This window comes from Carcharodon carcharias, chromosome 1 (genome assembly GCF_017639515.1).
Source record: "Carcharodon carcharias isolate sCarCar2 chromosome 1, sCarCar2.pri, whole genome shotgun sequence".
Classification (NCBI taxonomy): Eukaryota; Metazoa; Chordata; class Chondrichthyes; order Lamniformes; family Lamnidae; genus Carcharodon; species Carcharodon carcharias.
In genome coordinates, this window is record NC_054467.1 from 217,798,196 (window position 1) to 217,814,786 (window position 16,591).

The following is a 16,591-nucleotide window of genomic DNA, read 5'->3' on the forward strand; positions in this document are numbered from 1 at the left end:
GGCCTTCACTTCACCATGAGCCCATTGCTGGCAGAATAAAGGAGAGAAAATCAAGCTCATCCATATAAGAGTGACTTGCGACACCGCCAACTTGTCACCTACTGTTGCTTTCTTGTGCTGTGAGGTTTGTGATGAAAGGTGTGAGAAGCGGTCACTGGATGTAGCATCAGATGGTTGCAGTGTACCTAGATGCTGCTTCAGATTCCCAGGTTAATTATTTTCTGCATTGTCCCAGCTGTGAAGCCAGACAGGCCAAATACACAATCCCGTCAAAACATTGATATGGACTATCATAGTCTTTACATTTCTCTCTCTCTTTCCCTTTCTCTGGTTTGTTGCTCAGAAGATTAGAGTCTCATCAAGTGAATCAAGCAACAATTTTTGTTGTGTGCCTTTGCTGACTAGTTATTTTTGAGTTTATAATCCTAGGGGATAACACCTTTGGAGATTAAGTTGGGAAGTGTGCAGTCATTATGATCAAACTGATGAGTTTTCAGAGAAAAATCACATATACTAGATTGCAGCAGTGTTCAGATCATAAGGGTACATAAAAATACTTTGCTGGATTGCCTGACAAATCCATTCCACTAAGCCCCAAGATCCAGCATCAAAACTGGACATGATTTGACTTATAAATCTATAAACCTGTACACAAAAATGCTAAATTTATGTAATTGACTCATCAACTTTACAACAATATGTTTATTATGTCCCAGGATCAAGTTGTTATAGAAGTACTGGTAGGCTTAATGTGTGCCAATATAGCTGATCTTAGCTGAGGTTGGCAGTGTCACCACAACTAGCCTCAGTGACTCTGGATTAGGAAGGGAAAATCAGCCAGGTTTCCATGCCCCTGATCAACATCCAATGATGCTTGTTGAAAAGTCTCTTTGCATGGATGTGAGATGAGGGCAGGATTAGATTTAGGCTGTGATGCCTCTCTCATATACCTTGTTGGCACTCTGTCTAATCCACAGATAAAAGTGAGATATTTGAGAGGGGCATATCCACCCTTAAACTATAGGCCATTTAGCTTAACATCTGTCATTGGGAAAATGTTAGAGCCTATTATAAAGAATGTAATAGCAGAGCATTTCGAAATGCAGAATATAATCAAGCAGAGTCAGCATAACTTCATGAAGGGGAAATCATGCCTGACAAATTTATTAGAATTCTTTGAGGAGATAATAAGCAGGATAGATAATGGGGAACCAGTAAATGTAATATAATTGGATTTCCAAAAGGTGTTTGATAAGGTACCACACATAAGGCTACTTAATAAGGTAAAGGCCCATGGTGTTGGGGGTAGCATGGATAGAAGACTGGCTAACTAATAGAAGATACAGAGCTGGGATACGGGGGGCATTTTCAGGATGGCAACCTGTAACTAGTGGACTGCCACAGGGGTCAGTGCTGGGGCCACAATTATTTACAATATGTGTTAATGACTTGGATGAGGGAAATGAATGTACTATCGCCAAGTTTGCGGATGACACAAAAATAGGTGGGAAGGCAAGTGGTGAGGATGACACAAAGAGTTTACAGAGGGAGATAGACAGGTTAAGTGAGTGGGCGAAAACATGGCAGACGGAATATAATGTGAGAAAATGTGAGATTATGCACTTTGGCAAGAAGAATAGACAAGCTGAATAATACTTAAATGGAGAAAGAATGAAGAAAGCTGCAGCACAGAGGGATTTGGGGGTCCTCGTGCATGAATCACAAAAAGCTAGCATACAACTTCAGGTAATAGGTAAGGCAAGTGGAATGTTGGCCTTTATTTCAAAGGGAATGGAATATAAAAATAGAGAAGCCTTGTTAAAACTATACAAGGCATGAGTTAGACCACACCTAGAATACTGTGAACAGTTTTGGTCCCCTTATCTAAGGAAAGCTGTACTGGCATTGGCGGCAGTCCAGAGAAGGGTTCACCAGGTTGATCCAGGGGATGGAGGGATTTTCTTATGAGAAGAGGTTGAGTAGGTTGGGCCTGTACTCATTGAAGTTTAGAAGAATGAGAAGCAGCCTTATTGAAACATAATATTCTTATGGGGCTTGACAAGGTAGAAGCAGAGAGGTTGTTTCCCCTTGTGGGACAGTCTTAAGACCAGATGGCATAATCTCAGAGTAAGGGGTCGCCCATTTAAAACAGATGAGAAGGAATTTCTTCTCTCAGAGGGTGGTCAATCTGTGGGATTTTTTACCACATAGGGCTGTAGAGGCTGGGCCGATAAGTATATTCAAGGCAGAGATAGACAGATTTTTAATCAGTAAGAGAATCAATGGTTATGGGGAAAAGGCAGGAAAGCGGAGTTGAGGATTATCAGATCAGCCATGACCTCATTGAATGGCAGAGCAGACTCGAAGGGCCGAATAGCCTACTTCTGCTTCTCCGTCTTATGGTCTTATAATCTTATATGCCTAAGTAACTGTGTCCAAGCTCAAGACAGAAGAGGAAAGACCTGGAAAAGGAGAAAATGACAGTACATTTGAGAGAAACATTGGGAGGTGAAATTTATCACTGCCAGAAAAACCAGAAAAAGAAAATTGGGCAGTGTGTAAATCCGGCGAGCAGTTCACTCTCATGACTTGGTGGGTAATGTGTTCGTGTTAGACACCACCTCGTACTCTCTTTACACAGTTTATGAAATAACTGCTGAACCCATACATGACATGACATAACCTTGCAGTCATAAATAGCAATGTGTTTAAAATATCTATACTAAAGCTGTTTAATAAAAAAATTGTCTCACCTGTCAGAGCCTGGGGGATATTTTCAAAGGTTCTTTATTTACATATGGCTACAAAGTCATTCTCATGTTTGGCAGCACAACATAATTCACAAATTGGAGGTGAAAATAATTGCATTAGATCATTCAGAAATAGTTTTATTCTACCATTTTTTGCCTCTTTGCCGAAATGGTTGACTCAAGCTCAAATGTAAGTTCCATTGGTTGTCTTGCAGCACCTTATCAGATTGACCATTCTTTATCTGTGAAGCTGGACAGTGAAATTTCACAGAAGATTTGATTGTGGGCAACATCACAGCCAAATACCACCCTCTCCACACATGCACATGGTGCAGGAATCACTGAATAACAAGACAAGTGAGAATCCTTACATTTTTTCCACCTCCCTAACTCAAGTTAACTAGCACATTTTTTCTTCTCCGCCGATGCTGCCAGACCTGCTGAGTTTTTCCAGTTAATTCTGTTTTTGTTTTGGATTTCCAGCATCCGCGGTTTTTTGTTTTTACCTAGCACCATTACTGCCACACGAACTAAGACTAGCCAATATAGTGCAGACAAAAGATTGAAACTGGAGCCTTCTGGTCTGTGCAGCTTAGTTCCACATGGCCATTGCCTTTAGCAAGTGAGCCCTTTTTTCAGAAGAAAATGTATAACTACAATGTGCATCTACAAATTAAGAATGCCTCGACTGAGTGTGGAACACAAACGCTTGCACTGCACTGAAAACTGTTTTTGTCATAGTATGGATACAATTTTACCCACAGCCAGCAGATAGTAAGGATTAGTGCTACTGTTTAAGAGTAATAAAATCCAACCTACAAAACCACATACAAGGTTTACGTATATGGGTGTCAGTAATGTGGAGCTATGACCAGATAAGTGAGTGCAGTGGTGAACAATGGGCAAACTGCTCACAAAGAATAGAAAATAAAAATATTTAGCTCTAACTTAAAACATGATTGATATTTAATGGAAAATATGTGAGGGAATGGGGATGATGCAGGCTATTAAGGAAAATTGTAGGGGTGTGCTCCTGAATTCTGATTTCTCTTCCTAATGGGAAATTCAATGTTTTGTGAGCTGTATATTTTTCCTTGTCCTTGCACTAGTTATTAAGCAAGAGTTAAATTAGAAAGCTTATGCCAATAAGTGGAGATAATTAGTTGTTAACACAGTCATTTTATTCAGACCAGTTTGAGTAAAAAAAAAATCCCACATGAACCATTAGTCTGTCTGTCATTCAGATGCTGATTGACCTGTACATTTTCAGTATTTTCTGCTTTTATTGCAGATTACCAGCATGCATAGTTTTCTTCTTACCCTTGATAATTTCTACTGTGATGTAAATTCCTACTCAGGCTTCACGAGGTGGAACAGTGTAAGTGAATTTACTCAGTGACATCTAGGTCCTCTGGGCAAAGGCTTAGTCCATCTCTATTTAGTTGAAGTGCTTAAGGAGTATTACGTTGATGATTTCTTAAGGAGATTAATGCATACAGGACCGGTCTGGCCTTTTGACTAAAGAGAATAGCAAGAATTAGGGAAGGAGATAGAATGGATAAAATACTTTTAAAAAAATCAATTTAGTTTTGCCCTGGGAAAAAATGGATATCTGAGCTGTGATATCCCATTTCAGCCAGACATTCTTGTCAAGTTGATGAGTTCATAATCAATCAAGCAGCAATCTCCTTGGATGGATTCTTTAGATGGGCTGTCAAGGAAATTGCTTGGTTGGTTGAGTTCAGAACTTGGTGAAATTAACAAGGAAATCAGAATGAAACAAAAAGGATAAGTGCAATTGTGAGATGGTATTCTTATTGAGCATAGAAGTTTATTAAAATAACGAACTGAGACTTTAATGAATAGGGAGAAGAGAGTTAACGCCTGCATTGAAATAGCCTCACATAACAATGTAGTACCTTTAAATGTTCTCTGCCTCAAGATAATAAAAGGCCCTGCTGTATTCAGAGTTCTAGTCAAAACAGTGATCTCTCTCTTTCAAATGAAATGCTAACATGTACCACTAAAATTTATTAGTTTTTTTTTCTACTGTCTATTTTTCTTTAGGCACTGCATGTTTTTTTTAATTCTGGCTGCTGTCTCAGATGTGGTCAGCATGAAAAATGTCAAAATATGCAGGATGCACCACAACCAAAACTCAATCTTTGCTCACACCACCCTTGTGGGATTATAAGCTCCTTCAGTTTTTGCTTTGCCTGACTGGGCTATCATCAGCTGCAGCTCCCTGAGTGTTAGTGATCTCCTCCAATATCATTCCTAGTTGGCGATTAGGCAATGTGAAAGTGTGACTTAGAATAACTCTTACTTTCTTGTACTTGCCGAAACACCTGACTTTTATCCTGACCTCCCGACAGTGACACAGCTAAGACTGGAAGCTCCAGAAGGTTTGGAGAATCAAGCTTGCAGTCCGTAAAACCAAGTATTAATACTTAGTTGACTGTTCTTAGCCCATATTTCTGTGAAAAATCCAAAGCAATTGTCTCTTACTGTAAGTTCTAATTGGTTTTCTTTCCGCTTATGAAGCAGACCTGTATAACTTAAGTTCATGTCGCTCTAGCCATGTTCAGTTGGCTTCATTAACTAAGTTAATAAAGCATTTTCAACTGCTGGTGTTAACCCCTGAATCATTTACCAAACTGTTGGTTGGATTAATTTCCACTCTATGGGACCCTTGTATTTTGTTGCTTGCACAGGAATATGATGTTGCTCGGATTAATCCGAATCTTGATAACAAATAGAATTGAAATCATGTTAGGACATGTAGACAAAGTGCCAATGGGGAGATTAACAAAACTGGATTTCTCTCCTTGGAGCAGAGAAGGCTAAGGGATGACTTGCTCAAGAGGTTCAAAATTATATAAGGCAGGATTTTCGGATCATTGGGCAGGCGCAGCGGGTGAGCCCGGGAACAGCCGGGAAACGGCCCGCAATCAGCCCCCGACCACGATTTCACATTGGCTGGCCAATTAACGGCCAGCCAACATGAAAGACGCGCTGAAAGGTTCAGCGCTGCTGGGGGGTGTTGGGGGGGGGTGGGTGGTGGGCAGCAGGATGGTGAGCGCTGAAGTCTGTGCAGGCTTAGGGGAGGCCGGAATGAAAGCTTCCTGAGAGCAGCCTCAGGGAGCTGAAGAATTTTAAACCCTTATATAAAAACCCTTAAATAAAAATTTCAAAATCCCAGAAAAAATTTCCACGCATAAGCAGTGGCCTAAACATATTGATGATAAAATTTGTGTCCAAACATTTTTTTTTTTAAGTTATTTTCAGAAACCTCATCCCGCCCTTGGATGAGGTTTCCTCAAAAATCCAAAGGCCACCTAGCTGGTTCGCCCGCCACAATTCATGAAGTTGGATGGGCAGCGAAAAGTAACGGTGAATTAATTGATTAATGGCCTGAATAGGCCTCTTAATTGTCGGCGATGCTCACCCAGCGTCATCGCGCGCTACTTCATGCTTGAGCGTGTCGGGCACGCACCCACATGTCGTTTTGAGAATTCTGCCCATAGGGTTTTGGTAGAGTAAAGCAGGGGAAACTGTTTCCACAGGTGGAAAAGTCAGTAACCAGAGGACACAGATTAATAACAAAACAAAAACAGAATTACCTGGAAAAACTCAGCAGGTCTGGCAGCATCGGCCGCCGATGCTGCCAGACCTGCTGAGTTTTTCCAGGTAATTCTGTTTTTGTTTTGGATTTCCAGCATCCGCAGTTTTTTTGTTTTTGGACACAGATTAATGGTAGTTAGCAAGAGGATCAGAGGGAGCTGAGAAATCTTTTTATGAAATGGTTTGTTATAACCTGGAAATACCTAAACGAAAGGCTGGTGGAAGCAGATTTAGTAACAACTTTTCAAAAGGAAGGTGGACACGTTCTTGATAAGAAAGTATTTTCAGGAAAACACTCAGGCGGCCTCCTATGAGGAATAGTTTCCTTCTGCGCTGTGCACAAGTCCATGATTCAACCACAGTCCAGCTGCCTAGTTTGTTACAAAATGGGTTTCTGGTCCTTCTTGTACCAAGGCAGCTTGGCCTTCTGATGTTATTTTCCCCTTCCAATCATGCGCACTGCCACCCTGCCTCACAACACACCCCCCATCCCCCCCCCCCCCCCCAATCACCATCCACTGATCTAATCAGATTATCAATTAAAAACAAATAACTCAGTATCCAGTTGAGGGGAGGATTGTTTCACTCCAGGCCGAACTAGTGTTTCCTCCTGTAGTTCAGTACTGTCTTGAGTGCAGCAAAGCATGGCAGAATCTGCTCTTTGCCTTAGTCTGGCGAACTGTAATTATCCATTGCAACTATCCAGAAAATTCTTGGTTGCATGTGGGTTTCAGTGAATGAAGGGTTACTAAACGGTAAATTATAAGTAATATCAGGAATAAGTTTACTTTGCTTAATGTGACAAGACTTCAGAAGGCTTTTAGTAAAGATATGCCTACCCACAATAACATTTAGCTCACAGAACTGGGAATAAAGTGTTAATTATTTTCAAGTTATTATTTTAAACTCATTGTTACTTAAAGGAATTAATACCCAATGCGTTGGAATAATCGTGTTTTTTTTGTATATGTGTGTGTGCATGTATAGGTAGTTCGAAGTGTTGCTGTACTGTACTTTCTATTAGGGAGTGGAGGTTCACAATTTTTGTCTCCTCTCCTCCTTCCTCTCTCCAAAATTTTCCACAAGCTGAGGCCTGGTCCCAGTGAGACTGGTCTAGGATTGGCACTAAACAAAGGCGCAGGTGTTAGAAAGAAAGTTTAAGGGGCAAATCAACTTGTGATACTCTTATACACTAACTAGTTCACAAATGACATTGACAGACTTCTTATAACAAGTCCCTAGCCACTATTTGCATCTGCAAGTAACACAAGCATCTAAACAGGAAGTGAAAATAACTTAGCAAAATGGCTCAGAGTAGGGTTATTTGCATGGTGCTCAGCGATGAGTTACTGCAAACACATCATGCCATAATTCATGCTGGTGACTCAATAAATGTTAAGCACTTGATTTCACATGTGCCACTGAGCAGTGCACAGAGAGGGAAGGAGAAAAAGTCAGAGGACAAGTATCCTTTTGATCAATTTCTAGCTAGATTAAGAATAGCATTTACAGACAGGGTGAACCATATTGCTTTCTTCTGAATTGTGAACTTTGAAGTTTCAATGGCCTGATTGCCTAACTTTTGCTGTGAAGCAGGCTGTATTGCTTGGACAGATGGAGCCTAAAGGAGGGGTTAGAAAATGTAATACATTTAAAGTGGCTCCAACTGGAATATTGGGCTGGATTTTACAGGACGTCATGGTATCCATCCGCCCTGGCTAAAAAGCCCACGACCCCAATAGCTGCCCTGCAGCAGTTTAATGTTGAGAACAACATAAGGTGAAACCTCTGGTCCTATCTCAGAAGGAAGTCCCATCTTCAAGAGATGCAGACCAGTCGGGTGGCCAGCAGATCTGTAGTCCCAGCAGCGCCATCTGTAAGCAGTGGACATTGCTGGGATTATTGATTATCCCACCATGCCGAGGAGCCCAGGTAAGTTTGGGGTTGGGAGTCTTGGCGAGGAGTTGAGGGACCTGGTTTGAGAAGCCAGGAAGGAGGGCTAAAGTGATTTTTAGGTGGGTACCTCCAATGAGCTTGGGTGCCCGCAGAGGCGATTTCCCAACCCCGGTGGGTAAAATATGGTGGCCACAAGTTGAGATCTGTAAATAGCCATTAATTAAGGCTTCAGTAAATCTGAAGCCACCCCACCCCCATAAAATTTCAGACGGGTCCGGGCGGAGTGGGTCAGTGTTGGGAAGGCTAGCAGCTGGATATTGTGTTCTCTGCCTTCAAATCTGCCAGTGGGGGAGCATAAAATCTAGCCCATTTCGTATGGATCACAAAACAGTTTTTACTTATTGTTAAAGTTGCTAAATATAATTGACATCATAGGTATTCCTGAATCTGTTCTTTTGTTTTCTGAATTAATGTTGAATTGCTCCTGCTGCAGCATTGACCTATCTTCAGCATCCTATTTTTCTAAGGTGCATAGTCACCCCTACAAAAATACTACAAAAAACAGCCAACAGCTTAAACTACACTTACGTACCATTTGGAACCAGCCATTGTAATAACAAATCAAATGCTGGGAATTTCTTTGGAGCTTCTCCTTTTCCACTTGCGCAATTTCAGCAGAAACGCTGCATCAATGTATAAACGCAACATCTGCCAAACCCCAAACAAAGTTACGCTGGTAAAGCTGGAGAAGTCCCAAGAAAATTCTTGGCAAATCTATTTGGGGCTAAGCATGAGTAAATATGGTGGGAACAAGAGCAGGGAAGAGGCTGGGTATCAGTTGCTGTTGGCTCACCCTCTGGCTCACCAAAGCTTTTTCACCATCAACAAGCCATAAGCCAGGTGTGTAATGATAGCTACAGATGCACAAACTAACAACGCTTGCCTAAATACCTACCCTGAGGCTGTATGGATTGTCCTCCAATGCTTTGGTTGCCTGTTAAAGTTTGTTACCATCCTGAGACTCCTGAATGACAACATGGCTGCCACCGTCCTGAGTGGAGGATCCAAAATTGACACCTTTCACATCCGGACCAGGGTCAAACAAAGTCATGTGATCACCCCCACCTTGTTCACCATTTACCAGACCGTCATCATCCATCTCATCCGAGATGACCTACCACCTGGTGTCACCATTCAGTATTGTTTGGACGGGAAGCTCTTCAACCTTGGTTGCTTCCGAGCAAAAGCAAAACTCACCACCATGACATCCACAACCTTCAGTTTACGGATGACTGCTATGTGATGGCTCACTCTGTACACGACATGCAAAGCACTCTTGAGCTCTTAATACCTCGTATAAGACACTTGGCCTGCCCTTAAACATCACCAAGGCAAAGGTCCTTCACCAGCCTCCCCAGGGCAGTTGAACATCCCCCACGTCATCCACTTAATGGAGTGGCTCTGGAGTATGTGCAGCATTTCCCTTATCTCGGCAGCCACCTCTCCCAAGGGACAACCATCAATGAGGAAGTCCAACACCAAGTCAACTGTGCCAGCGCGGCTTTCTTCAAGCTGCACCAATACTTTTGACAACAGGAACCTTTGCAAGTCAACAAAGGTGCTGGTTTATAAGGCTGTTGTATTGACCACCCTCCTCTACTGCAGCGAAACATGGACTGCCTATTGACGCCATATTAAGATCACTGAGAACTTCCATCACTGGTGCTTGCATCAAACCCTGGGGATAAAATAGGAGGCCCACCTTACTAACGCGAGCATCTTCCATGAAGCTTCGTCTCCCAGCATTGAAATCCTGCTCCTGCTCCAACTCCGGATGCTCGAAAACCGCCTCCTTTGGCAGGTTCTTTTCTCACAGCTCTCCATTAGCAAACGCTCAAAGGGCAGCCAAAGAAAAAGATATAAGGATATGCTTATGGCCGCCCTAAAGCGTGGAGACATTAACATCATTGACTGGGAGGAGAATGGTGCAGATTGCTCGGCATGATACCACCTGGCCCATCGAGGCCCAAGCCACTTTGAGGCTCAGCGACTCGATAGCGAGGTGGAACAGTGGCAGCAGAGGAAGGAGAAGGAAGTCAACCCGGGGCTGCGATTTCCACTCCCCTGCACAACAATGTGCCCCCACTGCGGAAGAATATGTGGAACCAGAATTGGGCTCCTCAGTCATCTGAAGCCTCACCAAGCCTGACGGACATCATCCCCGACTTTGGGGACCGCCGCTGCCAAATATCTACCCACTCATCTAAATATCCACCTACTCCACCACTGAGCCAACATGGAGGTAGTGTGTACTATCAGCAGGTTGCACAGCAGGAGCTCACTGAGGATCCTTTGGCAGCGCCTCCAAAATTCTAGAACTCCACCATTCCAAAGGATACGGCAACAGGTGCATAACATATACCATCCTGACTTGGACATATATTGCTATTCCTTGATTGGTACTGGGTCAATCCTGGAACACTGCCTCCCACACCCCCCCATTTAACAGCATAATGGAAATACCTTCCCCACACAGACTCCAGCAATTCAAGAAGAAGGCCCACTACCACCTTCACAAGGGTGGCAACCAACCTTGTCAGCAATGCCTATATCCCAAGAAAGAACAAAAGAGCACCTCGGTATAGAGAGTGTTGCAATGACAGTAGTACTGTCCTTCAGAAGAGATATTAAACAAAGGGCTATAGTGCACTTAGCCCTCCTGATCCTTTTTGCACTATCTGCAGCCTTTGACATGGATGACAACATCCTCCTCCTCCAAAAGCTCTTGCAGCTGAGTGGGACTGCCCTCATCTGCATCCATTCTTACCCATTCAGTTGTAGTCAGAGAATCTGGAATTCCCTCTCCTAATCCCCTCTCTTTCATCCTTTATGATGCTCTTGCAAGTTTTTGGGCTTCTGTCCTAAAATCTCCTTATGTGGGTTGATGTCAAATTTATTTGATAATGCCCCGGAGAAGTGCTTTGGGTCATTTCAATGTGCTAAAGGCACAATATAAATGAAAGTTGTTGTTGTTGTTGTGTTCCTTCCGTGGCCTCAACCCTCCTTATCTCTTTAATCTCCTCCATCCCTAAAGCCCTCCAGAAAATCTCTATTCCCCCAGTTTGGCCTCTTGTGCATTCCCGACTTCCTTCACCCCAGGCTTGGGGCCTGTACCTACAGTTATCTATCCCTTAAACACTGATGCTCCCTCCCTAAACTTCCCCAGCTTTCCAAATCTCCCTCTTCCTTTAGGACACTCCTTAAAACCTATATCTTTGATCAAGCTTTTGACTACCTGTCCTTATGTCCTTTGGCTTGGTGTAAATTTTTTTCTGACTGCACTCGGGTGAAACCCCTTGGGATATTTTACTGCATTAAATGTACTATTTAAATATGATTTGTTGCATTTTTGTGAGCACGTTTTCAGTTAAACTCCCCTCCACCACCCCAACTTTCCCATTACATGACTTAGTATCTGTTGCCTTAGATCATTTATTTTCTTTCTGCAGAGCGTTTTGGGATACTTCCTTATGTTAAAGGCACTATATAAGTGCATTCTTATTGAACTAATGGCTGAGTTGAGTAAGTGACTCAGTTGGTAGCACTCTTGTCTCTGAGCCATGAAGTTCAAGTCCTACTCCAGGACTTGAGTGCAAAAATCAAGGCTGACACGCCAGTGCAGTACTGAGGGAATGCTGCACTATCGAAGGTATGCCATCTTTTGGATGAGATGTTAAACTGCCCTATCAGGTGGACATAAAAGATACCAATAGCACTATTTTGAAGAAGAGCAAGAGCCCAGAGTCCTGGCCAATATATATCATTCAATCAATATCACATAAAACAGATTATCTGGTTATTATCACATTGCTGTGTGGAGCTTGCAATGTGCAATTTGGCGGCCGTGTTTCCTGTGCTACAACAGCAACTACACTTCTGAAGTTGGCTGTAAACTGCTTTGGAACATCCAGTGGTTGTGAAAAGCACTATACAAATGCCATCCTTGCTTTCTTTGAATACTTTGCTTTATTCACCAGTCGCTATTATGTAAAGTCTTATTAACTAAATTTAACACAACGACAACCTTGTTAAAATGAAAGGATAGAAAAAACTTTGAATGCACGGTAGCTGAAAGAGAAAGATGGTTTATTATTTATACTATTGCCCCTTTAGTAAATTTTATTTTTCTTCTTATAAAAAAAACTCAGTGCTTTGTACTGGAAGAGTGTCAAAATTCTGTTTTGGTTAACTTAGCCTTTTATTTGTCCGTGAGCAATGCTCTTGATTTATCTCATATGAAAGGTAAAATATGTAAGTAAATGAGTCCATTTTTCATGTGAGTTTTGTTTTTACAAAATTCAGCTTCATCTCTGTGTTAGTTAGTGCAAGTCTGCAGTGAGTATAAATTCATTGCCCCCACATCATTGGACTAACGATGAGGTGGATCTGAACTCAGAAGCAAATGATTCGAGGAAAACTAATAAAATTGCTTCCAGCACGCAGCAAGCCTTTTAGTAAAGCTGTTCGACATTTTGTGGTATTTGCAGCAAGCGGGGGCCCAGATCACATGGTTCCACGGCTGCTGCTGTCAAAAGCTTAGCTGGCATTACAAAAAAATGGCAGGCAAGGATTTTTTTTTTCCCTAAAATGAAAATCTGATGCCAGTTCTGAATTCCTTCAGGATTGTTGGTAAGTAGCAAGGGAATTGTGAAGCCCACAATTAAGCATATGGGCATTAAGATAATTGTCAGTTATGTTCATGGACATGATAGAAGACAGATGGAAGTGAATCAGTAGCCTCCGTAGAGGCACCCTGGGAGATGAATTGACGTTTTACCTGGCTGAACTGTTCTGCCATGTTGTTTGTCACTAAATGATGTACGGAGTGTGCAGCATTGTATTCTGCTGTGTGTTTGTGTGAATGGTGAAGTGTAATTGCACCCTCTAGAGAAAAAAGATGAGCATTACATATGATAGTTGTAGATCTCTTTTTGACAATGTTGCCTCCACTGTGAAATCTGCTCACACGAGGGAACTTTGATTAGACTGTATTAGAATGCGTCCTGAAAAAATTATTATTTTATACTCTTCCAACCCTAATTTTGCTCATGTATGTCTGTTTGTATATAAAAGGGGCTGTGCTATATTTATCATATACGTACCTCCATCTACAAAATATATTATCATCATTTAGTCCAAAAAAGTAAGGCTAGTGAGAGAATATGCATATTTGGAATGGAAAAATTCCATTAGACCCGACAAGCCCATCCTTTTTTTTTTGATATTTCAATCTCACCTATCGCCTTTCTTTTAGGAATTTGCTTCAAAGCAAAACAAATCTCCCGATTCTCAGCTGAGAGATAAATCAGTTTCAAAGTGATAGCAGATGGAATGAGTTCTCTGGAATTATAATATTAAACATACATTTCAGCAGACTTCAAGGTCAAGATCTAAATATAATACAAGGGCACCTCTGAAAGCTGTCGTGAAGCATTCAACTTAAAGATGGCAATGAGTTGAATACGTTTGTACTTGTTACTTTGAGAACTTTGTAAACTAGTTGCTCATAAGTTTCATGAACACAAACATGGTCATGAAAGCTGGAAATTCCCACTGAATTGGGCTTTTCTAAGATTATTCCTAGAGGAGATACAAAACCCATTTCATGAAAAATCTTTTTGAACAACCCAGTCTTACTTTAAACATCGTTTCATCAGTGCGTGAACTCTTTCTTGTCTTGGTGTTTTTAATCTAAGATTCTTTCTCAACTTGAGTTTTTCACTTTTCATTGCTGAGTTGGCGATCAACCCTTATAAATGTCACATTGGTATCAGGGGCACCAGTACCTCTGACACATTCTCGGCCAGTTGCCAAGTCACTGACCTGAAAGGCAGCTAACCACAGAGATGAATATGGGGGTGAAAACTTTTGCTGAGTAGGAAAGTAAAGCAGGGCCAATGAAATACTGGGCGTCACCTTTATTAATTGAGCCTTGAAAGTAAAGTCTTGTATTTGTATGGCACCTCATTATGTCCTCCGAATGTCCCAAAGCCCTTAACAGCAATAGATTACTTTTTGAACTAAAGTCACTGTTTCATTGTTTTATAGGAAATATGACAGCCAATGTGTTCACAGCAAGGTCCCACAAGCCGCAAATGAATGGGTGACTGAATTACTAAGTTTTGGTGGTATTGATTGAGGGAGGACATTAAAAGATAGCATAGGATCAGTTAACCACTGCAGTACACAATGTTCCTTGTTTCAGGAGGAGAGGCAGGCAGGTGTCTGAAGATTAATAAGAAATATAATTTCCAACTGCTGACAAAATGGTTCTAAACTTTTCCTTTGGACCTGTTAAAGTCAAAACAGCACAGAAAGTTGAGTCTAAGCTACAAAATCCTACACAATTTAATGGTTTAATTATTTGTTACCATTACATCAAACTTTTTTTATTCATAGCAATAAAATGACAGAACACTCATAGGTATTTTCATAATTGTCACAATTGTTGTTTCTTTCAAAATACGCTTACAAAATGGCTCAATTTTATAGTAGTGGACATTTGATTTTCTGTGTTTTTTGAAGTGTTTTTAACATTCTCCAAGATTTTCCCCTCCTTTTTCACATGGTCCTGTGTGTGCTGAGTATCTTCTAGTATGCTGCCCCAACAACCATTCTCCATACATGAGCATGGATGGCATGACTGCTCTGAGTTATCCGCACTCCGCTAATTCAGGTTTCTTGAACATCCCAATTTCAGTTGCCAAGCCCAAAGCCCTAGAATTCCCTCCTTAGACTTCTCCGCCTCCTCTTTATAGACGCTCCTTAAAACTTATTTCTTTGAACAAGCTTTTGGCCATCTGCCTCCAGTATCTCCTTATGTGGCTTGGTGTCAGACATTACATTAAAAGGCTCCCGTGAAGCACCTTGAGACATTTTATTACTTTAAAGGCATTATGTAAATACAAGTTGTTGTTTGTTGTTGACATCTGTGGATGCATTTTCCCTGCAAGAGCTGCAGTTGTGATAAAAATAGGAATATTGGCGTTATTATCCTTTCTTCTCCAGCACAAAACATTGAAGGCACCAGTTGTGCTTCTACCATTACCTAGACACAGAGCAGCAAACAGCACAGACTAGAGATCGAATCAGTGGCCCTCCTGGTTGGTACTTCTCAGTTCTATTACAGGGTTAAACTCTTATCTAACCAAGCCATTAGGGAAGGATGATGAGTTTTTCAAAAATAAAATTGGAATGTACTCACATTGTTAAGGGAGAAGAAGGAAAGTTCAAAAACGTCCTTAAAAAATATTCTTTTTATAAGAAATTTTTAAAGAAAAGGTGATATGTGACTCACTGTATGTAACTCGAAGGCAAAAGCAATTATCTGTGGGTTGAGCACTTGAAATTTCCACCCAGTTCGGATGAAAGTATGGCTCTGGTGCCAATTGAAGCAGAATTAATCGAAGAGTGACATAATTATTAGCTGAGCTAAGGTTATCCAGATAAATGGTATTACCATGACAGTCACAATGATTAGTATCATGGCTCAGCTCAGTTGGATATTTCATTATAACATTTTAAATAAAGTATACTTTAATATCAGGCTGACATAGGTTTTATAACAACACTCACTTTTCTTGAATACATTGCAGTAGTTAAAGGAGTTATAAAATCATCTTACAAAATAAGGATAAAAAGATGAACGGGTTTGAGCAAGTTATTTAAATGAGTGGGACCACAACTGGGTAATCCAATATGTCACCAATGATATTTGTTGTAATTTGTGGGTATGTAACCTTGCAGTAGGCAGCAAACTGATAGATGGTGTGGACAATGAAGCCTGTTGTACATCTGAGGAAATGCTATAACAGTGACGGTACCTAGGTACCCAACATAACAGCCTTCCCTGGCCTGGTCTTAATTATAAAGGAAAACACTGTGGATGTTGGAAACTTGAAAAAAACAAAGAATGCTGGACGTACTCAGCAGGCCAGGCAGTATCTGAGGACAGAGAAAGATTTTCCAATGATAGGTCATAGACCTGAAAGGTTAACTCTTGTTTCTCTCTCCACAGAGGCTGCCTGTCTGCCTGCTGAGTATTTCCTGCATTTTCTGTTTTTATTTCTAGTCTTCCTAATGCTTTTCAGTAAGTTAAAAGATCACATCGCTTTTAAATTCTTTAAAAGTATTATAAATGTCACACTTGCAATATGTGACTATAATTTTTATAGCACGTTCCAGTATTGAATTAATAGATTGAAGTAGTATTAAAAATAAAGGATTTAATCGGTTCAAGTACAACAATTTCAAATCAAACC

General features: G+C 41.1%; 1 protein-coding gene across 10 annotated transcripts in view; it reads left to right on the top strand.

The window, feature by feature from the left end:
- The window catches only part of LOC121277127 (transcription factor 4-like), a 597,003-nt gene that overhangs the window by 560,674 nt on the left and 19,738 nt on the right, over window positions 1-16,591 (top strand). The window lies entirely within an intron of this gene.